Source organism: Pseudophryne corroboree, chromosome 3, assembly GCF_028390025.1.
Source record: "Pseudophryne corroboree isolate aPseCor3 chromosome 3, aPseCor3.hap2, whole genome shotgun sequence".
Lineage (NCBI taxonomy): Eukaryota > Metazoa > Chordata > Amphibia > Anura > Myobatrachidae > Pseudophryne > Pseudophryne corroboree.
The window spans coordinates 443,626,357-443,651,214 of record NC_086446.1 but is presented as its reverse complement, the minus strand read 5'-3'; the positions used below and the strand labels follow the sequence as shown (position 1 = coordinate 443,651,214).

Below are 24,858 nucleotides of genomic sequence, written 5' to 3'. Positions count from 1 at the left end.
TTTGTAATGACTGCGGGTCACCCGCAGTATATGCGGGCGCATGTGAAGGACGGGACCTGTGCATGCGCCCGCGGGGTGAACACAAAAAGTCCCTGAATTAGCCCCTATATCCTTACTGCAAGGACAGTTGGGAGGTATGTCCCTCTTCAAACAGCCCTTGTTAAGAAGGGCATGATATGTGTACCTAGCAGTAGTGCACACAGCTTTGCCCATATATTTTAAGTAAATGGGAAGTGGTCAGAGGTAGTCACACACACTGGCTAAAATGATACCCATCGCCCTTGTACCGTGCTAGAAGGAAAGAAGAATCTCAGGTGAGGTGACCAGGGCAGTTGTTTTTCTTTCCTTCTGTTCCTCTGGTGGTTGGACACCCCCTCCCCCTCCCCCCTCAAGCTGCTGTCCACACCCCTTCAGGTTTCAACTATAAAGCATTGGGGGGGGGGGTTAAGAATCCCCCAGCCATTCACTTTGTTCTGTGTGGCATAATATGAACTGTCAGCACTACAGTCATGTTTCATCTTTTATGTTACTGTTAATTTGAAAGGAATTTCAGGTTGAAAAAAAACACACCCAGAAAGCATCTTTGTATAGAATTGAAGCTACAAAACTTTACTGCCCAAGTAATGGTTATGAGATTGAGTGGCCAACTGCCAAATAAGACATGTCCTGGCATGGGGCTGGAATTAGGACAACCCATCACCAAATATATAGTTTTGCCTATGCCGATCACGGCTGCCCAGTACCCAGGATATCCTATGGTAGTTTTAATGGCAATAAGAATATGAAAGGGTTTTGTCAATACAAGATGTGTGATAAAATGCAGGTGATATGCCTAGTGGGGTTTTTTGTCAAGCTTTGAAGAATTTAACAAATGGAAAGATAATGATGTAAATAACAGCTACAAATGACCCAGGTGCCTTGGCCTGTAAACTGTAGTTTAGTACATGGGAGCCTCTAGGGCCCCCTTAGTTTGGTGTAGTAGAGCTATTTTGTTTGACAGTCATTGCTGCATTATGGATATCTGACAAAGAAGCATTCATGTAATGCAGAGAGAATAAAAGTTGTTCAGTGGAGAGACAAGCAGCAGTCTGTATTCAGAAGAATAGAAATGGAGTGTGTTTAAATATAGTATTGTACAAACTGTGGATATGATCTTTTTCTTTTTACCTTTAATAAAACATCACAATAGTATCAAAATTATCATTCAGCTCACAATAAACTCATTATGTGATAAACAGAATTATAAACGTGTTAAATTATAGTCTTCTGAATTGCTACATTGAAAATATCTTGCCACAGACAGATTTTAACACCTTCCAAGACATGAGTATTCATTTGTCATTTTCAAATACTACAGTAGATGTCCTAAATGATAGCGTATATACTCGAGTATAAGTCGACCCGAATATAAGCCGAGGCACCTAATTTTACCACAAAAACCTGGGAAAACTTATTGACTCGAGTATAAGCCTAGGATGGGAAATGCAGCTCTAGCCGTACACAGACCTCATAGTGCCAGATATGCCCCACAGTGCCAGATGTGCCAGATATGCCCTCATACTGCCAGATATGCCCCCACAGTGCCAGATATGCCCTCATACTGCCAGATATGCCCCCACAGTGCCAGATATGCCCTTATGCTGCCAGATATGCCTCACAGTGCCAGATGTGCCAGATATGCCATCATGCTGCCAGATATACCCCACAGTGCCAGGTGTGCCAGATATGCACTCATAGTGCCAGATATGCCCCCTCAGTGCCACATATGCCCCCCCCCCAAGTGCCAAATATGCTCCCCCAGTGCCAGTTACTTACCCTCCGTCGCTCCCGCGCTGTCTTCTGAAGGAGGGACACGGAGGGCACAGCGCGCGGCTCTCTTGTGTCCCTTCTGTGTCTCCGGCGGCAGGGGCGTGTGTGTGTTAAACGAAGTGCCGGTTCGTGAGCCAATCAGAGTTCACGAACGGGCACTTCATTTAACAGATCCGCTGCTGCCGCCGGAGACGCAGGAGGGACACAGGAGAGCCGCGCGCTGTGCCCTCCGTGTCCCTCCTAAACACTGACTCGAGTATAAGCCGAGGGGGCTTTTTCAGCACAAAAAAAAGTGCTGAAAAAGTCGGCTTATACTCGAGTATATACGGTAAGTCTTTTCCTCTAGGTTGATAAATATATGTACGCAAGCCTACTCGTATGTGCATTTTGAAACAGTCTACCTTAAGCATTAATCAAATTAATCCTTGTTGAAGAAGACCACTGCATATAGATGAGAACACGGCTTCATGAAGGGTGATATTCATACTGCAATCGTTACTGGACAACCTTCCTACTACAAAACTGTGATACACAGACAACAACCACCACTGGATTTTGGGCCTAATTCAGACCTGATCACTGTGCTGCAAACTACACTGTCCTGCGATCAGATAGTCGCCGCCCAGTGGGAGTAAAAATTCACGTCGTACAAGTGTGCGAATGCATGTGCACACTGTGTGAAAATTCCCCTCAGTCAGCGGGGGTGGTCTTCAGTATGCCGACTGACGGGATCCCGGTGCACATTACACCGGCGCCGGAATCCCGACAGCCGGCATACTGACACTTATTCTCCCTCGTGGGGGTCCACGACCCCCCTGGAGGGAGAATAAAATAGCGTGGCGCGCGTAGCGCGCTCCGTGCCCGTAGCGTGGCGAGCGTAGCAAGCCCGCAAGGGGCTCATTTGCGCTCGCCACACTGTCGGTAAGCCAGCGGTCGGGCTCCCGGCGCCGGTATGCTGGTCGCCGGGAGCCCGACCGCTGGCATACCATAGTGAACCCGTCAGCGGACAGCTGCAAAACTGTTGGCATCACACTCACCATCTAATGTTTTTCCCATTCTGTGCAGTCTGTGCGTAGCTCAATACTTACTTCTCCAGTGCGAAAAAAATCAGGCTGATCGGGGCCGGAGCCGACGTCACACACCCTCCCTGAAAACACTTGGGAACGCCTGCTTTTTTCTTCCGGACGCATCCAGTAAATGGTCAGTTAACACCCACAAACGGCCTCTTCCTGTCAATCACCTTGCGTACGTTGTGCGAATGACATTTTCACCCAGCATCATCGCTGCTGTCCGTCGCGCATGCGCATTGCCTACACATGCGCAGTAGTTCGATAATTGCCGCTATGCGAAAACACACAGTAGCGATCAGGTCTGAATCTGGCCCAATATCAACTATGGGAAATCACAGACTGGTATATTTTACTGATGTTCTCATATAGCTAACATTACTATTTATTGTTCCATTAAACGGACATAAACAAAGCTATACAATATAAAAAAGCATCCAATATCTTTTACAAATCCGTATGTTTCATTTGTTGACAGAAGTTGTGATGTTACTCCTAGTCAGAGGGTGGCTGTCAACATTTGGACAAGCACTGTTATCAATGATGGAGATGAAAAAATGCAATTGCCAAAAACTATGTAAATGTGGTTTGTCTAATCTGGGTGTTTTGTTGCTGTTTGAAAACTGAAAGTTTTCTAAAAAAAAATAAAATAAAAAAAATTCAAAGAAAAAGGTAAACTGTGCGAAGGAGATACAGAAATGAAGACGTGTGTTCGTATGCGGGGGAGGGGGGTGGGTGTAAGCATAGCAAAGTACAAGATGAAAACATGGTAACATTTACAAGGGAAATCAATACAATAAGCAAAGGGAGGGGGACTGGACTCCAACTAGTGGGCATCAATCGTCTAGGCCAACTCAGAGGCCATGGGAAAATGGAGACGAAGCTCCGTAATTATCCATCCAGAGAGTCCAGATTGCAGAAGATTTATGTGGTGTAGTAGAAATAATACAGGAGATATAATACATTCTATTGAAAATAACAACTTCTTCAAGATAGAGTTAAGGGAGGGGAGATTTGACTCTTTGCAGGAGGAACGGATTTAACAGTGTGTGGCGCTGAGACTATGCAAATCAAATGTTGAATATGTTTGAGGATGTCATGGAGTGGCTGAGGGAGAAGACAGTAGGAAGAAGCGCGAGCCTCATGAATCTGAGAGGGTCTATTGTAGGGAAGTCCCATAAGGTTTTGAAGCAGGATGACATCCACAATCATGCCAACATAAAAGAAACACCTCCGGATACATTTTCTGATGCTAACTAGGGACTAAGGGGGTAATTCAGAGTTGATCGCAGCAGCAAATTTGTTAGCAGTTGGGCAAAACTATGGGGGTAATTCTGAGTTGATCGCAGCAGCAAGAAAGTTAGCAATTGGGCAAAACCATGTGCACTGCAGGTGTGGCAGATATAACATGTGCAGAGAGAGTTAGATTTGGGTGGGTTATATTGTTTCTGTGCAGGGTAAATACTGGCTGCTTTATTTTTACACTGCAAATTAGATTGCAGATTGAACACACCACACCCAAATCTAACTCTCTCTGCACATGTTATATCTGCCTCCCCTGCAGTGCACATGGTTTTGCCCAATTGCTAAAAAATTTCCTGCTGCGATCAACTTGGAATTATCCCCAATGTGCACTGCAGGTGTGGCAGATATTTGTAGAGAGAGTTTGATTTGGGTGGGTCATATTGTTTCTGTGCAGGGTAAATACTGTCCGCTTTATTTTTACACTGCAGTTTAGATTTTAGTTTTAACACACCCCACCCAAATCTAACTCTCTCTGCACATGTTATAACTCTGAATTAGGCCCTAAGTACCATCAGATGAACACCATGATGAGATTTTTATGGATGTGACTGCAAGCGGAAGAAGCAACACAATTGGATCTAATGCGGCCCCAGACATCAGGATGGGGGAGCTCTATCATGTCTTTATACCAGGGTAGCTTGTGGGAATCTCTTTCAGGAGTATGTTCTTATTTTATAGTCAGTACAATGTACGAAAGAAAGACTGTTACAGTAAAGAGTTAAAAGCAAATACAACACAGGGCCTGATTCAGAAATTTATGGAACATCAATGTTCAGGCAAATCTCTGAAAGTTTTTTGATATGAGCTGCACTGCAGATCTGGTCTTACAACGTCGGTCGTAGTGCCCAGAAAGCGGCAGCATGATTGACATGCTGCTTGCAGTTTGGGGAGACAGGCCATTCCAGAAGATGGGGGTGAGAGGGGTGTTGTCCTGTTTTCCCTGGACCACCTGAGGACTACTAAGATGTCCAATGGCCACCTGCAGGGCTGTCAAGAGAAATCATAGGCCCCGATACAACAACAACTCCCTGCCCCCCCCCCCCCCCCCTCCCTGGAGGGGGTGTGACCACAGCATGCTTCTTTTAACACAAGATGACCCCTGCGGATTTTGTGTATTTTACCACAGCCCCCCCTGCAAAAACGCAGCGGCGTGCCATTAGTGTCCTCCTCTTAATCAGCCTCACAGGTCCAATTTGTAATCAATACCGAGATTATTCTAATGATTCATACAATACTAAAAGCGTTCCCTTTCTTAAACGTGTTCATTTGTTCAACAAGAATTTGATTGAATAGCAGAGTTGGAATTGCAGATGCACATTCTCATACACAAATATCACATTCTCACACACAAATTCTCACACACGAATATCAAAGATTTCCCAGATGTTCAACCTTCAGAAGGTTTTTATCTCTCAGGGGTTAATTTAATCAGATTATCTCAGCCAGAGTTGCCAAAACCATGAGATGGCTTCAGCAAAAGTTTTTTGAGTACAGGGACAAGTGTACTAGGGATGCGGGTGTCTAGGCTTAGAGCCAAGCATACTCACAACAACATGCTCTCAGTTGGGGGGAGGGAAGGGGGGCAAACAATTGAATTACATATGACCCTGACAAAATTTTGTCAAGATTTAGGGCTCAATTCATTAAGCAGTGCTTGGCAGTACTACATTCGAATCCAACCCGCTGCCAGTAGCAGAGGTAGATCGTAAAACACCTGAGCAATTCACCATATCTACTGTGCAGGGATCCGACGATCATCACCAAAATTAGTAGGAACCCTATTGCACTGCCGCTATAAGGCTGTACCACATAGTGACTCAGTGCTTCCTCCATGCTGACGTGTAACATCAAATCATGTGAAGCCACATAGGAGGCGACCGTAACTAAGGGCATCCCCATGACCACTCCTCATAGCCCTGATGCACCTCCTCTAGGCCTCTGGATCTCGGCTGTCCAGCAGCAAGCAGCACCTGTCTACAAGTCTGCACCTGCTGCGTCACTGTAATGTTGCATCCCATAGCCAACCCCAATTAAATATCCCCAGCAGACCCCATGTACAGTATATATAAAAAGTGACATTGGCATTGGTGTCCTATATGATTCCTAATATGCTGGCTAGCGTGTATACATTAAGGGCGGGATTCAAATCTTCTGTCCCCCCTCCCGCTCCCATCGCGCCCGCCGGCAGTATTCAAATGTTGCTGCCGATGGGTACGATATCAGCATTTTAGCTCACCACCCCCAGGGGTGGTGAGCTGAAATGCGCGAAAAGTGACCCGTTTGGATGCTCAAATGGGACTTTTCACGATCACGCCCATGTCTTTAGTCGGGTTTAGCTGCTTTACGTGGCTAAACCTGTTTCATATGGACACGATCAGCGCGATGACGGGGGTCATTAGAATATCGCCCGGCGATCTCCTGTCACTTTAGACTGGAGATCAGGGGTAATAAAACATTTGAATCCCGCACAATGAATAGATGGCACTTAAGGACTTTTAAAAGTGAAAGCATATTGTGAGCATAGTCACCAAATTTTGCATATATACTTTATCTATTAAAAAGTCCTTGAGTGTTGCCCCATTTCTCTGTATATGTATAATGATGCAATTCACCCAACCCAGAGGGAGGGATTTTTTTTGCAGGTTAGGGGGCACTAAGCTGAAGCTTTGCCTAGGGTGCAGAGAGATCTTGCACTGGCCCTGGCCAGGCCATTATGAATAATTAAAATATCCACTAAAATACTTGCAGATAGGCTTAATAGAGTAATTCCCATGCTGGTAGGAAAATGTCTATGGCTGCAAAGCAATGGACAACATCAGCAACCTGAGCTAGCATGCCATGGTGATAACCATTGATGAACAGGATTTCCTGGTGCTACACGGCAACTTCAAACACTTCAATTCTTTTTATTCTGCATTCTGTGATGGCTTTATACTGAGGCTTCTAGCTCAGATTCCTATCCAGTGGAAATGGTGGAGGCCCAAATGGTGACTAATCCAAGGCCGGGTAAAGACAAATCTGACTGCAAGCAAGAATTGTAGGCCAATGGCAATCCTTAATACGAATGTAAACATTTATGCTAAGCTGATAGCCAAACGTCTTAACAACTTGCTTCCTCATTTGATATATCCAGACCAGATGGGCTTTGTTCTTGAACGCCAGGCTCCTGACAACACTCCTAGGATTATAGATCTAGTTGAGTGGGTGTTGAACACCCAGTCAGAATTCTTACTCCTCTATCATGATGCTGAAAAAAAATTATTCAGGCTACAATGGGGTTATATGCATCAGGTACTTTCCAAATTTGGATTCCAGGAGGACATTCTTTACTCTATTTCTGCCCTGTATGTTAGCCCCTAAGAATGCATATTTAATAATGGTTCCCTTTCTTCTTATCCTCTCCCAAAATCTAATGGTACTAGACAGGGATGCCCCCTATCCCTGTTAATTTTTGTGTTACCTATTGAAACCCTAGCTCAAACAATCAATTTTTCCTCTCTGTTTCGAGTGCTTTCAATTTATTACACCTCACACAAACTCCTTTTTGCAAATTATGTTTTATTATTTCTAACTAGCCCAGAGACCTTGTTAATTTCTCTTCACCATATTTTGGACAGTTACAGTGCTGCCTTATACTATAAACTTAACACTACCAAAACTGAAGCTCTCCCTTTTAATCTCTCTGGCCTGGTTCTCCAATCTTTGAAGAATCATTTTCCTTTCACCTTGAAGGTGTCTTCCTTATCATACCTGGGCGTTCATATATCTCCACATAGCCAAGCTGTTCATAATGTTAATCATGTCCCTCTGTTGGCTCAACTGAAGTCTTTAACCAGTATATGGATGCATCACAAGGTCTCTTGGTTAGGCCGTTTGTTGCCAAAGCTGATGTATTAATTTTGTGCTATTCCCTATGTATTGCCTCACAAATTATTGGCTTTGATGAAACGTAAGGCTCCTAGAATGGCTTATAGCCATATGATCCATTCTAAAAAGCAGGGGGATCTCACTCTTCCTGACCTTACTAGGTACCATGAGATGGCCTTACTCTCAATTTAGTGACTGGTCCCTCCCTCCCCACTGTAAACCATGGGTAGATCTGGAGTGTGCCCTCCTTCACGGTTTTCCCTTATCTGACCTTCTCTGGTTACCTAATCAGCTTTGCCCAAAAATTTCAGTTCATTATTTCCATAGTACTTATATGTCACAAAAGGTAAGAGTGCTCCTATGCTAACTCTGTTCTTGCAGAGTCCTTCTCCCCCTTTTAATCTGAATAAACTTCTGACTATCAATCCTGATGTTTGAATTAGTTATACTTTATTTGATGCCTGTTGATGCCCTGTCTTCCCTACCCTAACTTTTTTTTACCCTTGTTATCACTTTCTTTTTTTCTGTACCCCACAATTATGTTTTTGCATATACTCAAAAAAAATAATGAAATATTGGGGGGGGGGGAATCAGATTTCAGACAACTTCCAATTTTGATAACACAATCATGAACTCTTATACCTTTATCTCATAATGAGATATGATTCTCTTTATGGGGTGAATTTCTAATTTCTATTTAAAAACTGGATTGTCAGAGCTGAAAGTCATTCCTCATTTCCCAAATTGAATTCCCAAATGAATATCATGCCATTATATTCGTTTCACGCCCTCCCGGTTAATGTTGTGGCAGATGCATGAGTTGTAAATTAATTTTGTTGGGTAGTAGACCATGTGCATATGTGGGTCCTTCAAGAAGGGGGGGGGGGGGGGTTGTTCCTAACAGAATAATACATTTCACTGCCACTCATTTGGCTTTATGTGTGCTTTGGCATTTCAGTCACCATAGAATCAGAGCTTCAAATTATGGGGTAGATACATCAAGGCTTGGAGAGAGATACAAGTATCAACCAATCAGCTCCTGCCATTTTACAGGCAGGTTGGTTGGCACTTTAGCCTTTATCCACTTTATTTCTCTCCAAGCTTTGATACATATCCCTCTGTGGGGGGTATTCAATTGTAGTCCGAACTGCAGTCTTGTCGGAAAGACGGCAGTTTCCGACTTTTTGAGGTCGGAAACTGTTCCGACCTATTCAATCCCCCTGCCGTTTTTCCGACAAGTCGGCAAATCCGACTTGCTGGAAAACACGTGGATCTGCGGAATAGCCGCAGAGCCACGTGTTTTGTCGGAAAAGCGGACAAATCCAACAGGTTTTAATTCCGTTTCCGACAATGTCAATCCTACTTTAAAAAAGTTGGATTGGCATTGTCGGGAACGGCCCAAACCTGTCGGATTTGGCCGCTCATTAAATACTGAGATGTCGGATCCTTTCCGTTGGAAAGGATTCAACATCAATTGAATATACCCCTATATCTCAACACTGAACTCTAGATTTGCTCTCTCCACAGAACCCTTGAGGCCAGATACTACCCTGCTATAGTTTTCTCATTTTGAGTTTGGGACTGAAACATATGCAGCTTCACTTTGTTTTCCCCAACCCCATTACCAGTCCCACTCTAGATTAATCCAGCTTTCTTCTCCGTCATGGACCAGCATCTACTCTCTCAGTGGATACAGCAAGATACAGTTTTCTTGGAACAGACAGCATCTTCATGGAGCTTTTCCTCCATAGCATATCTTAAAGAGATATATTGCAGACAGTATATTGTACAATATTCTCAAATGATTCATCTAATATTTGTTAGAGACAGTGTGGAGGGGAATGCAGGCTTTCCTGCATGTGGCAGGACTGTTTGAGGTCTAATCTAACGCAGAGTATGGTTAAAGTCACACAGGGTCACATGTCGCTAACATTCACATAATAAACTAGTTATGGCTCATTTGGCACACCCTAAAGGCTACATATGAGCAGATTCAATTAAGCATGGAAGCTGCTGGGATTCATTCTGGTGGCTAGTGTGTGTGTGTGTGTGTGTGTGTGTGTGTGTGTGTGTGTGTGTGTGTGTGTGTGTGTGTGTGTGTGTGTGTGTGTGTGGCGGGGGAATGTTGGGGGCGCATTTTCAAATCTCGTACTGGGAGCCAAATTGGCTAGAAACAGCCCTGTTGAAAAATTACAGTTGGGCGTGTGATTGGATGGAGCACCATTTATCATATGCAACGAGTTTTAAATGGCTAGGGGGACTATGTACTAAGCCTTGGGGAGAGATAAACTGGACGGAGATACCAGTACCAGCCAATCAGCTCCTAACTACCATGTTACAGACTATGGAGTACATGTTTGATACTGGCAAATATTGTGCCGGTATGGCTCTTCACTCTCCGCCTCTTTGCCGAGGCGAAGCGGGAAGCACTAGTGCCGAGATGTATTAACATCTCGGCTGCCAGATAGGGGGAGTGAAAACTCTCCCCTCCGGTGATGCCTGTCAGTGCCCACAAAGCATCAGCCTAGTGTTGATGCACTGTGTCCCACCCCCGACCTGTTCACTGGGCATGCATGAGATCTCGCTAATATTGCAAGGTCTCCTATGCAGCCCGGAGTCAGCAGCTGCCACAGCCAGGGACAGTGCTGTCCCTGCTGTAGTGAATAGGCAACGACAGCTGCAACTGTTGAAATCAATAGCTGCAGGTGTTGGCAGTGATGTGCGATGAGGTGAGACAGAGCCTTTCCAGTCATACTCTGATGTACACCAGAGTTTCGACTATATCAAATATATGAAAAATACAAATAATATATATCTTCTTTGTATTACTATATAGTCAAAACTCTTTAGTAAAAAGTCTATGACAGTTAGGAGCTGGTTGTTTGATACTTTATCTCTGTCCACTTTGTCTTTATCCAAGGCTCAGTACATAGACCCCTACAACTTGTTGATAAATGGGCCCTATAGTTTAGTTGATCTCTACAATTAGCCACACATACTGTAGTTGCAAATGAATCACAACATTCGGTACACGGTTTGATCGCCAGGCTTAATCTCACTGTTCTCAGACTAAAGGTGTGTACACACGGTGAGATAAATCCTTTCGATTTTGACTATATAATCAAAATCGGAAGGAAAGTTAGTGCAAATCGGAAGGTGTTATACCGTTTGCGATACCGATTCGATCCCGATGGCCAGTATCGCAAGCCTAGATAGACTGTGCAGGCAAGTCAATCTTGACTATCTAGTGTACTATCTAGTACATGGGTCTTCAACCTGTGGCCCTCTAGGTGCTGTGGAACTACACATACCAGCATGCTCTGCCTCAGTTTTAGCATGCCTTAAGAGCAAAACTGTGGCAGGGCATGCTGGGATGTGTAGTACCACAACATCTGCAGGGCCGCAGGTTGAAGACTCATGATCTAGTACAAAGTATAGTCAAAATTGGCACTTAGTCAAAATCGTACATAGTCAAAATCGAAAGTACAGATAGTCAAAATCGGTGCTTCTGAGCTCTGGGGGAATTCAAGGGAAATCGCATAATCAAAATCGGGCATAGCCAGGATCTCACCGTGTGTACACACCTTTAAAAATAAACAAACTAGCAACAGTGTGCAGTATTGTGAAATCAATCAATGCTTATCAAGAATTTCCACATCATTTTGATGGTAGTACTGCTTTAAAGGACTAATATCTTTCATTCTTCTACTACTGTATAGGCTTGTGTTCAGCTCTTGAATTTGAAGAGTATTCCTTCCTTGGCAATAACAAGGGGATGTCAGTCATTTCGTTTGGGCAAGTGTTAATTATTAGGATATATTTATGGGGTTATTCTCTCTTCCATTGAGATTAGAACTGGAGGTTGTGAATAAAAGGCATCGTGTGCACACAGCTGCTGATTGCTGTGGCTGATGTTGGCATAGTTAGATTATATGAATACAAAAACTACAACGTCAGAACCAGAAACTTAGCAACAAATGAACACGTCTAAAGAAGGGGATGGAAACAACCAGATCTGAATTAATGGTAGGTTTGATTTAGGGGCCTATTGTATTTATTATTAATTGGTGGTACAGTAACACACATCATTTTTTTAATGTATCTCTGGTAATAAAACAAATCCCTATAATGTCGCAATTTATCACTAACATTTTGCAGGCTCTGCTGTGTGATACTGGCCTGAAATAGTAAAGCCAGTTTCTGCCAATATGCGCATGCATGAGTTCTCCAGCTAGCTCGCAAATATAGGTGGAGCTGACAACCCAGACGAGAACTGGCCCACTGGGGAAATCCCCGGTGGGCCACAAAATCTCTCACTTTCTGATTCTCACACCCTATTACATTACCCTGTTGGATTGTCCTTTTGAAATGTGGTACAACTTGACTTTTCTGAATACTATGCGTGGGCAATACCTCTTGTGGCATACAAAAGACATTGGGTCAAAAGACAAAATACAAAGGACCTCAAGTATTGTAGTGTGCTACCTCAGACACTTGTAAAACATTCTGATATAACTCAAAGCTTGATCTCAATGGTAGCATATAAGATGTAGGGAAAAGTACAAAGCTGCTTGTTTTCTTGTGTTTTGTTGAATGCAAAGAAAACATACAAATTATCATTAAAATTATAAATCATCATTTGGTTACCCTACTTGCTCACGCTGCCCACCACCACCAAGGAATATGGACGTGAGGTAGTTCAACTAACAACGTGGTCTTATGCAGAATCTCTCACCCTTGACTCACCACCGTTTTAAATTATCAGGCTAATATTATGCTTTAGTAGTTTAACTTTGTGGTTAACTATTCGCATATTCTGTTTATGGTATTTCAAATTTCTGTCTCATACTTCTTTTTGTGGTTTCTGTACCTTACAGTGGTTGTTGTTCTTATGTGTATTATGACATATGACTTATACCTATATTGTGTGCTCCTTCTTAATAACTACATTTGAAAAAAAAAATCATAAGTCATTATTATTGCAAAGTTGTTAACTACAAACTAATGCATAGACTATTCTGCCGGTGCACCACCCACAAAACAATAAGTTTTCCATTATCTTTACAGAATAGATAGGGGCATCCTTATCTCTCCTACTTAAGGGATCACTAATCCCACATATGATGGCTGGTATATATTTAGGTGCCCATTTATCAAAGAGTTTAACTATTTAAAACTTGTTGCATGTGATAAATGGAGCGCCAGCCAATCAGCTCCTGTCATTTTTCAAACCCGCCGCTTAGTATATTTCCTCCTTAGATGTTATACATTTTGTATACAGTGAATACTATCAGTGAATTATACAGACCACACAGAGTAGAAGATATGCAGAGGGCACATGACTATTGTCAACACATCTGTGTGTCAACTGCTGACCTGACCACATTAACAGGCCACAGCGCTCCATTTAGCAACGACTTTTAGCTATTTAAAACTGGTTGCATATGATAAATTGTGCTTTTGCCAATCAGCTCCTAACTGTCTTGAGTTTGAAAAATGACAGATGGAAGCCGATTGGCTGGAGCACCATTTATCATATGCAGCAAGTTTTAAATAGCTATAGCTCGTTGATATATATATATATATATTTTAAATATGTTTAGCAAATACAGTGCTTTATTCAATAGTTCATTAAATAATGAAACATAGGGGGGAGTGTCACAACACAGTGCCCCAGCCTACACTCAGATACACTAATCTGACACAGGCGGGCGGTCCTGCTGTGGGTTTTACTCAAGTTGCCACCACGAAGAGTATTAGAATGGCACTTTTGCATTCTCCAGGTACTTAAACCACACTTCCAAAATACAGCATGGGTCTCTCCAGGCACATAAATTCATAGCAAAAATGTTTTTTTTTTTCCCTCTTTATCTCATGGTAAATAAACTGTGTGGTAACAAAGCTTACCATGCATCAACCCTGTTAGTATTCTATTTTCTATGCTAAGGATATAAATAATAACTTTTAGTATTTTTTTTCATATACTCTATGTTCTGTTCTTATGAGACCTATCTGTGTAGCAAAGTTCTTTTGAAACATATGAGTATGAAATAAGATATGTACTTTATTGTTTATATGTTGTTTTAAATTTTAAATATTGTATTTTTAATTGGCCTAAATATGTATTTATCTAATATATATATATATATATATATATATATATATATATATATATATATAAACCCTGAGATTAGGCTACATGGTGTTAAATCGGGATCCGGTCATGTGACCGGCGCTCGGGATAGCAGGTACACTGGTAATTTTGCCGTGGATCTTAAGCTGGATTCCAAATGAGGAACTGAGGAAGCCGCTGAGGAGCTAGAAGGCGGAGAAACGCGTTTTCGAGTGGACTGTGTCAGGTTGTATCACCTCCATTCATCATTTGGAATCCAGCTTAAGATCCACGGCAAAATTACCAGTGTACCTGCTATTACGGCTAACCACCAGCAGAGGGAGCCGGAGCACTGTAGCTGTCTGCAAAAAGATTCACTCCAGCCAGTCTGCAATTGAATGGAATGAGTATTATTATTATTATTTATTTATTAGCAGTTTCTTATATAGCGCAGCATATTCCGTTGCGCTTTACAATTAGAACAACAATTATAGAACAAAACTGGGCAAAGACAGACAGACAGACAGACAGAGGTAGGAAGTCCCTGCTCGCAAGCTTACAATCTATAGGGAAATAGGCATTGATACACAAGGATAGATGCTACCTGTCACATAATGGTTCCCCAGGTTGCTAGGTTCTTATATGATATGATCACCCAGCAATGTTGGAAGACAAAATGTGAGTTTATGTGGACTGTACAGAGGGGATGTAACTTGATAGGGAAGCTGTGAAGGTTATGTGTGTGGGTCTGAAATTTGGTAGGCTTGTCTGAAGAGATGAGTTTTCAGAGAACGTTTAAAGGTTTGGAGACTAGAGGAGAGTCTTATTGTGCGTGGGAGTGCATTCCACAGAGTAGGTGAAGCCCGGGTAAAGTCCTGTAATTTTGAGTGGGAACAGGTAATACATGTGGATGAGAGACGCAGATCTTGTGCAGAGCGGAGAGGTCTGGTAGGGAGATATTTTGAGATGAGTGAGGAGATGTATGATGGTGCAGTTTGGTTAATAGCCTTGTATGTAAGTAAAAGTATTTTATATTTGACACGGTAGAATACCGGTAACCAATGGAGGGACTGACAGAGCGGATCAGCAGATGAAGAACGTCTGGCGAGGAAGATTAGCCTCGCAGCTGCATTTAAAATGGATTGAAGTGGTGATAGCCTATGTTTGGGAAGACCAGTAAGGAGACTATTACAATAATCAATGCGGGAGATGATGAGTGCATGGATTAGAGTTTTTGCAGTGTCTTGTGTAAGATAAGGGCGTATTTTGGATATGTTTTTAAGGTGCATGTAACATGATTTAGAGACAGATTGAATGTGTGGAACAAAGGACAGTTCAGAGTCAAGGGTGACACCTAGGCAACGAGCTTGTGGGGTGGGGTGGATAGTTGCATTGTCAACAGTTATAGAGATATCAGGTTGGTAACTACTCTTAGCTGGTGGGAAAATAATTAATTCGGTTTTGGAAATGTTGAGTTTGAGGTGGCGAGATGACATCCAAGATGAAATGGCAGACAGGCATCCAGTGACACGAGCCAATACTGGTGGTGACAAATCTGGGGAGGATAGGTAGATTTGAGTATCATCAGCATACAAATGATACTGAAATCCAAAGGAGCTGATTAGTTTACCAAGAGAGGAGGTATAGATTGAGAAAAGCAGAGGACCTAAGACCTGAGTACCAGCAGAGGGAGTAGAATCATGGATCAACATACAGTTTGAAACCAGTTGGAGGTGATATAACAATTATAGCTATAATTCAATATATTAATCAGTGTGTACACACAATTCTATGCTTCTTTTGGGAACACTTGAACACATAGTGTTTGAAGATCAGCCCATACCTCACATTTCACGACTCAGTGGACATTAATTGAAACATCTACTAATTGAATGTCAATTGATTGATTGCTGCTGTTATAGTAGCCATGGTGTTTTAACCTGAGAATTATATGGTTTGATGCATAATTAATCATGGTTGTTTGATTGTATATATTTGTGTGTGCTGCAGCACATATATGAGAAAATTAAGTTTTTTTAAAATAAATTCTATGTAATTTTATGATTGATATAATTGTGTGGTCTCCATTGATTGGTGCAGTCAGCGCCCCTCTTTATTTGCAAGGGGGTTTCTCCTATGCAGATTAATTGGTGTCTGTTTAATATAAGGAATACAATTATCCTTATAATTGGGGCAGCAGCCTGCACCATCATTTAACTTCCATTTCTTGATCTATATCAGCGCTGGGGAGTGTGCACACTTGTTCACGCACTAGGTGTGGACATTGGTGCACACATTTGGTGTTCCATTTGTATTAACATTCAAGATGTCACTGCTGCAGTCAGGGGCAGATCTAGACTTTTCTTTTAGGGGGGGCGGTTTATTAATTTTTCCTGACCCCTCCCCCTCTACTCATTACTCTTCCCACTTCCCGTCCTAACTGTTCAATAGAGATCAGAAGAGAAAGAGAGTATGTGTGGTTGGGGGGGGGAGATGGGATCCAAGGTTTGACACATCTCACCTTAAGTGGTTAATTACTGTATACTTTCGCATATTGCCTAATGCACCACGTTTTCCCAGCCCAGTGCCCTCTGCAATGTAATCAGACTCTGTCTGATGCACACACCACGACAGCTCTATAATATCACCCTGTAATATTCCTTACGCTGTGACACTCCGCAGCAGCCTCAGTAACTGGACACAAAACTGATAGGAAGGGAGTTGCCGCGTCAGAGACCGTGTCCATCCCGCCTCACCGCCACTGCTACTCAGTCACTGACTACCGCCCCGTGCCCTTGAATGTCAGCTGCGGGCCGTCCACACCCGCTCTAGCTGCTACCCACCTAGGCCGGAGAAACAGGGGTCATACGCATGACCTGCCTGCACCAGAGCACTGGTACCCAGCTGGGAATGATTGCACCAGCCTCGCTACACCTAGCTTGCGTGTGCGCTACACTCATACATACATACATACATACATACTGGGCTGCCTACCCACTGGATAGTGTGGAGAGCAGCAAAGTGGGCATGGCTATGACTATGTTAGGGGGGTGTTCGCCCCCCATTTCACATGTAACACCCCCTGCACCAGTGATGCTTATACAAGCAACGCTCCCCTGTACCAGTGACGCTTACACACATAACACCACCCTGTACGAGTGACGCTTACACACATAATGCCCCCTATAGTAGTGATGCTTACACACGTAACGCCCCAGTACCAGTAATGCTTACACACGCAACGTCCCCCGTATTAGTGCCGCTTACACACGTAACGCAGCATACACCTGTAATGCCCCCTGTAGTGGTGACGCTTACACACGCAACGCCCCCTTTACCGGTGACGCTTATATAAGCAACGCCCCCTTTACCAGTGACGCTTACACACACAACACCCCCCTGTAGCAGTGACGCTTACACACGTAACGCCCTCTGTACCAGTGATGCTTACACACAACTCCCCCTGTAGCAGTGACACTTACACAAGTAACGCCCTCTGTAACAGTGACGCTTACATAAGTAAAGCCCTCTGTACCAGTGATGCTTACACATGTAACACCCCCTGTATCAGTGACGCTTACACACGTAACGCCCCCTGTAGCAATGACGCTTACACGCGCAAAGCCCCCTGTAGCATTAACGCTTACACATTATGCTGCACAGTCACACACACACAGATACACACACACATACATACTGTACATACATTACACACATACACAGTCACACCTATATTACACATACACACATACTTTCACTCACTCACTCTCTTTCCATCCACTTACCTAAGGAAGTCTGGCAGGTCGGAGCTGGACCAGCTCATCCTCCTGTTCAGCCTGGTCCCATGTAGCTCCGCCCCCTTTTACATCAGCACACTGCACTGACACAGGTGAGGGGAGAGGAGGCTTCATGCTGCCGGCACCGCTGCCTGTCATAGAGTGTAACAGGCGCAGCAGCAGCCGGCAGCAGCAGGGGGACATCAGCTCGGTACAGGGATGCAGTGCAGGGAGAGCACCTCTCCAACCCCTGGCGCCTCCCTGCACTGCATCCCTTTGCTGAGCGACTTGCGTCGGCTCTGGTTACCAGGTATGACACCCCCTCCACTCTAGTGAATTAAACAGATATGATGCATTTCTTTCAAAACAACAGATTACTCTATATTGTTCTTGTGTTATATGAATATTTTTTTATTAAAAATGTCTTTACCAACTTTCTTACAGGGGGAAGGAAATAGGCTGCAGATGCCAATGTGATGTGTTCCCCACAGGAATGACAAGCTAACAGGCTGATTGCTATCAACAATTACATGCATTATCTGAAAACAATGTTCAGCATTTCGCTTCTGACAATTCAGCCAAGATGCTGCCAGAGAATAAAAAAAAAAAAATACATTAAATTTTCAGCCAATGACAAGTTCCATCCACTCTCGCAGCCCAGAAGAAAATAATAGAAACCTTTGTACAGAAGTGAAGTGAACAGAAGACTGGGAGAGTGAGAAGGGTACAGTGGCAGAAGTGCTATACAGGCAATCAATTAACAGGGAGTCAAGCTGTCTCCTGCTACGGGATAGCAATGTAAATATCTACAGCATGAATAAACCTGCATCTGTGTATTGTATCTCCAGAGCAGTGCTACATAATAATGTACACTACATTTCTATATGGTAAATGGGTTGTCCTCTTGTTCATAAAGGACACCACGGACACCACTCCCACCACTACAGCATAACTCCCAACATTTCAAGGAGATGAAGAGGGACTAAAGGGGTTTGTGGAAAGGCGGCGTGGCTTTGTGGTAGTGCCGCAACCAATAGCCTCTCCCCCGTTGTTGTCAGTGAGGGGCATGCCCCCAGTCCCCGTCTCCACTGAATAGACGCTGTGCATCCTTCTGCACAACATGGAGTTCTGCTCTATCGATTGTAAGCCGTGGATGTAGTATGGTATGCCGACGGCCAGGCTCCCGGCGACCAGCATACCGGTGCCGGGAGGCCGACCACCGGCATATCGACAGCGTGGCGAGCGCAAATGAGCCCCTTGCGGGCTTGCTGCGCTCGCCACGCTATTTATTCTCCCTCCAGGTGGGTCGTGGACCCCCACGAGGGAGAATATCTGTCGGTATGCCGGCGCCCGTATACTGTGCGCCGGGATCCCGACAGTCGGCAACCTGAAGACCACCCGTAAGCCGTGGCTGCATTCATGTGACAGCAAAGCATACATGGGGAAATGCAAAAGGTCAAAAAGGGTAATTTATGAATTGCAAAAGGTGCAGGCATGCAATGTTTGTTCGTGTGTCCATGTGCACCTACTTGTCTGCACTTCATTAATATCACTTTTTTTGCCTACAAAAACACAACCTAAATCCTTACAGTAGTTCTCTTTTCTGTTAAGCTTGGTATCTTGTGTTCTTAAATGCAAATCTACAGCACTTCCCAGCGATAATGGGAACAAAGTGCTATTTAAATAACATTAGAATTATTATTACACTTTTCCAGTTGCACACTAACACCACTGTCATTGGAATTTCCCCATGATAATCAATCTGTGCTTCATTTATCAAGATTTAATAGACAAAGGGAAATATACATAGTGGGCCTGATTCAGATATGGTTGAAGAGTGCAGCCCTGCTGCTTACTAGGAAGCAACAGTGATGGACAGATATGGTAATGCAGCAGGAGGCATCTGGTAGGCAACACGCATCCATTTTGGAAAACTGCGACAGTTTTGTGTTTAGATTATTATTACCTTAATCCAGTGGTTCTCAAAATGTGTGCCGTGGCACCCTGGGGTGCCTCAGGACACTTGCAGGGGTGCCTTAGGTTGGTGGTGCAGGACCAGTTTACATTATTTAAGGTCAATGTAGTAGGCAAAACCAATGCCGGTGGCTGTCAATCATAAAATGTGAACAAACAGAAGCAAATCTTGTCCCTCATCACACAACTGACCCTAAGGATGAAGTATAAACACAATTTACTTACTTTAAAATTTCTTTCTATATTTTTCAACAACAAACTTTTGGCCTATGAGTGCTGTGAAAAAAATTCTGGTACTCTACGGCACCGTGATTCCAAAAAGTTTGTTAACCACTGCATTAATCAAAAGCAGCAAAATCTTTAATCTTTGCAACAGGCAAGACCTGAACTCAGGTACATTCACTTTTTTGGAAGGAGAAAAAGCTAAATGGATTTCTGAAAAGCAGTGAACAACCATACAAATCTACTATATTCAGCCCTTTACTTAAGTCTCTTTCCACTAAACAATTCTTATTTTTCTGTCGGTGCAAGATTAGTGACACTCATGCACCTACTGTAGTCTATGCTAGGCATCACCAGCAAAGAACACTGATGACTCTCCAATGCTTCTCCATCTGCATAGGCAAACTTTTACACTTTACCCCCACCCCACGGCAACCACCATCGTGGCTTGCAAGTAAAACATGTGCAATGTGATTTGTTCTTCGGGATGCTTGCCACCTAGCAACAGCAGGTGGGTTAGGCAGCAAGCCTCCCGAAAAACACTGAGGGATAGGAGATTAAATTAATTTTCACTCCCTCTGCCCTACACCTCCAGCGGCGAGCCGATGCGCTCCCGTGGGTCATATGCACGCGCATGGTCATGTGAGCGAGCGCCTGAGCTGCTGCTTTAGATTTTTCTGTCACCGCTGGCATGGAAGACTGTGTCTCTGCGACAGATTCTCTGACATTGTCCTCCATGGCTGGCAGTGTTTCAGGGAAGAAAGCCCATAAAAGGGCAACATCACCTTCCCCCCTCCTCTCCCTCCTCAGAGGATATTCCTATAAAAAGCAGAAAAATAAATTCAGTCAGAAATATCATTACTTATGACTCTTCCGGCTCTGAGGTAAGAAAATCTCCTCAGCAGGATTTAGGATCATCCCCTAGGTCAGGGAGCCCTCAGGCAAAAAATAAAAAATTTAAATAGACAGATAAAAGTAAGTCTTACCACAAGGGGACCTGTCCTGGTGAAATTCCCCCTTTTCCTGGTATTGTCCGTAGCAGACACTCCTGCCCATAGCTGGCAAAATAGATCTGCCCGTAGCAGGAAGCATGAAGATATCTGCTCCCAGTTCACAGGGTCACCTATCAGACATTCAAATACTTCCCATAGGGAACATGGCCAGTCTTCCTCAGTAGATTGGGAGCCTGAGGAAGTTACAAGATCCCCCGATTCTTCCCAGCGTGGGGAATTTAGCGACATTCAAATGGACAAGGTGGCTTAAGGGGGAAAAAACTCTCCACCTAAATTATATGCCACACATTGGGTGTTGAAGCAGGATTCTGAGGTCCAAAAATTTGCCTAGCTGGCATTTAAAGCAACTCTTATCAAAGAGGATGAGTTAGTGTTGCGCTCCTATACAGGGTTACCAGATGTTCCTGCACTGTTTGCACCTGGTATAGATGCAGCCCTTACTTCCATAGTGGGTGAAAAAAGACATAACAACCCCACTGACCGCACTTTGCGAAAGATCCAGTATAAGATAGCGGATGCAGCTGGCCTCCTCTTGTATGTACTAGACAAAGCTGAGAGAGAAGGGGATCCAGCGTTTCTCTAGACTCGCTTGTGGCTGTCACAACTGAGGGCTGGTGCTGACCAGGGGAAGCCTCAGTTGTAGGGGCTGGAGTACATGTAAACCTGGGCGGCAGTATAGGACTTCTAGACATGCAGATGGATTTGCACTACCACTGCCCGAAAGTGTGACCACGACAACAGGAATAAAATTAATGAGTTTTTATTTAGCACAGTTCAGTTGGTACATCGGCAGTTGCAGTAGTAAGATATAAAAATGAATAAATGCAGTACACAGTTCCACAAGATGCAGCAGTAGATGGAATGTCCTTAGGTGTGGTATCCGCAACAAGACAATCTTCGGAGACTAGGAGATGGAAAGTCCTTTTACCAACACCCATCCGCTGATTAGTGAAATGAAGGCAGGAACTGACCAGGTGTTATACAAAGGCCGGATGTACTGTGGAGTAAATGGTACACGTAGACTGCCGGGTTTGCCGGATGGAACCGGACCTGGTGAAGAACTGTGGGGAAGTGCAGATAAACCAGTGTAACAGGAGGAGAGTTAAATGACACTGGTGATGCTAGAGATCGGTGGTGTTTAACAATAGACAACAGGCCACCGATGGTATCAGGAAAACTGATGGCGGAGCACCGATGATATCAGGAGGCTGAACACCGCTGGAAGCCAGACGTTGGAAGCCGGTGTTTTTGAGCACTGCCAGACTCAGGGAGCAATGAGGACACTGTAGAGTCAGGCTGCACCGCAAGGTGGTGATTGGTGCGGGTCTCTGGTGGAATGAAGACAAAGGAGCTGGAATACCTGGAACTTAATAATCAACCACAAGGAGCAGAGACAGGATACACTGGAATGACAACCAAAGCACTGACAACTTCCTGGTTCAGGAATAGGACCTTTATACCTGTAGCAGTGCAGGGATTGGATTGTCAATCAGGCAGAGTTCAGCGGTGCTGTGGATTGGAGGAAATAGCGTCATGTGACTAGAACCAACATGGCTGCGCCCATACTAGCATTTGGAGGGAAATCCAGCTTGTTGCACCATGTGAGGAATTACAGTAATGGCGGCGGCTGCGGAGGACAATTTCGCCAACTTGCGTACTTGATTCACAGAGCTGGCGGCAGCGGCCGCAGTGGGCGAGAGATTCCATGTAGACTTGTTGAAATATGAGGATGGCAGCAGAGGCCGCAGTGGACAGGAGTCGCCATGCAGACCCATCTGAGCACTGGAAATGCAGCAATGGAGGCGGAGGCCGCGGAGGGCTAGAAACGCCATTCTAACTACATGAGTTCATTGTGACAGCGTCTGCGGACTGGCAGAGAGGAGATGTGAAATAACGATGTCAGCAGTATAACTGAGACCCGGCCCTGGAACGCTGAGCCAGCCTCAGGAGACACCTGAAAGGTATATAATGGCGTCCAGTAGCCCGGATCGTGACAGTGGCATCTAAGCTTGCTTCTCTTAAAGCCATTAGCAGAGCAACGCTTATAATCGGCCAGACTTTTTATCATATGTATCACCAACACCCGCAGGTCTAGATGGCTTACTAGTGCAGAACTAGCCGACCTAGCTCCAAAATCCCTAGAATTCCCCAATCTGACTAATGCCAACCTCTTTAAAGGAAGTAAAGATAAGACATAAGGCTAGGAAATCCTTCTCTGACCTCAATAAAGGGAACAAGCATTTCAAAGACCTTTTCCCCAAGCGGGTCGAACTTCGAGAGCCACGGATCCAACCCGAGACTTCCAAGGCACAAGGAGAGCCCAGACAGGAGGATTCGCTAACAGATCCAACGACACACCTAGAGCATTGACCTCAAATGCCTGGAACAATTCCTAGAGAGGTCGCAACTATGGTAAGCATAACCACACACCCTCCTCCCCACAAAACACTCAAAGAATTTTTCGCGTAGTGGCAAAAGATTACCACAGACAAATGATTGCTGAAAACGATTCAGTCTGGGCTTAACATCCCTCTAATTCGGTTTCCACGCTAGAGATGTCATGTTCCTTGTTTAAGGAATTGCAGTCCTCAGACAAGGTACTAACAACATCTCTACTTCAAGGAAAAGTAGAACCAGCAGACCCAGCAGTAAGAGGCTGGATAAGCAACCTGTTTCCCAGATTAAAGCAAGACGGCTCCATAAGACCAGTCTTAGATGTCAAAGAATTGAACCAATACCTAAAAGCAAAAAAGTTTGAAATGGAAGGTATCACAGACATTTCTTACCTACTCACATGGAACTGCTTCTGCATAAAGATATACTTAAAAGAAGCTTTCCACTCTGTATCAGTTCACATCAATCACAGACACTTTCTCAGATTCTTTTGGAAAGACAGATTACTTCAGTGCCATGGTGTTTGGCCTCTCTTGTGCACCCTACACATTCACACGGGTCATGAAAGCTGTAGTCTCCCATCTGTGCCGGCAGAGCATACTATGATATGTATTATTTACCTAGATGATATACTGCTAGTACACCCAGACCATGATACTCTTCTAAGACACAGAGAGTTAACCCTTTCTCTGTTATCTGACTTGGGCCTTATTCTGAGCATCCAGAAATCTGTTCTTACCCAAACTAAAACATTAACATTTTTTGGGATCGACTTGGACACCCATTCTCTCTCACTAGCAGTCCCGCCAGAGAAATGGCTAGACACAGTGGACTACATACAGAAAACTGCCAGGAAATGCACATTATCCCTACGTGACCTAGCAAGGATCATTGGGAAGAAGATTGCAATGTCCCCGGGTTTCCGACACATACCCATCCTATGCAGAGAGCTGCTAGGCCTTCTAAGAACCCTAATTCATACTCAATATACCTGGACAGACACAGTATTTCTGTTCAAAAGAGTAAAAACAGAGCTGTCATGATGGAACAGTCTCCCTATTCCTCCTCTTTGCCCCCTCCTAGACCCCACGTTTTCCATGACAATATCCACAGACGCGTCTCTAATGGGCCGGGGAGGCTTCTCACCGAAAAAAGCAGTCACGGGCACCTGGTCAGCTGAGGAATCCCGCTTGTTCATAAACATCCAAGAACTACGTGCAGCAAAGCTACTGTAGCTTTAAAAGCTTTAGTTCCCAGTCATGTGAGGAACACTTGTATCCAGCTATGCTTGGACAATATGACTGTGGTGTCATACATAA

At 44.1% G+C, this 24,858-nt stretch overlaps 1 protein-coding gene and 1 long non-coding RNA gene across 3 annotated transcripts in view; one reads left to right on the top strand and one right to left on the bottom strand.

Moving 5' to 3' along the window:
• The window catches only part of LOC135057884 (uncharacterized), a 33,493-nt gene extending 14,716 nt beyond the window's left edge, over positions 1-18,777 (top strand). Inside the window, exon 2 of the long non-coding RNA XR_010244437.1 lies at positions 18,381-18,777. This is a non-coding gene — a long non-coding RNA (uncharacterized LOC135057884). The remainder of the gene's footprint in view (positions 1-18,380) is intronic.
• The window catches only part of CDH22 (cadherin 22), a 464,550-nt gene that overhangs the window by 309,657 nt on the left and 130,035 nt on the right, over positions 1-24,858 (bottom strand). The gene's annotated exons all lie outside the window — the stretch shown is intronic.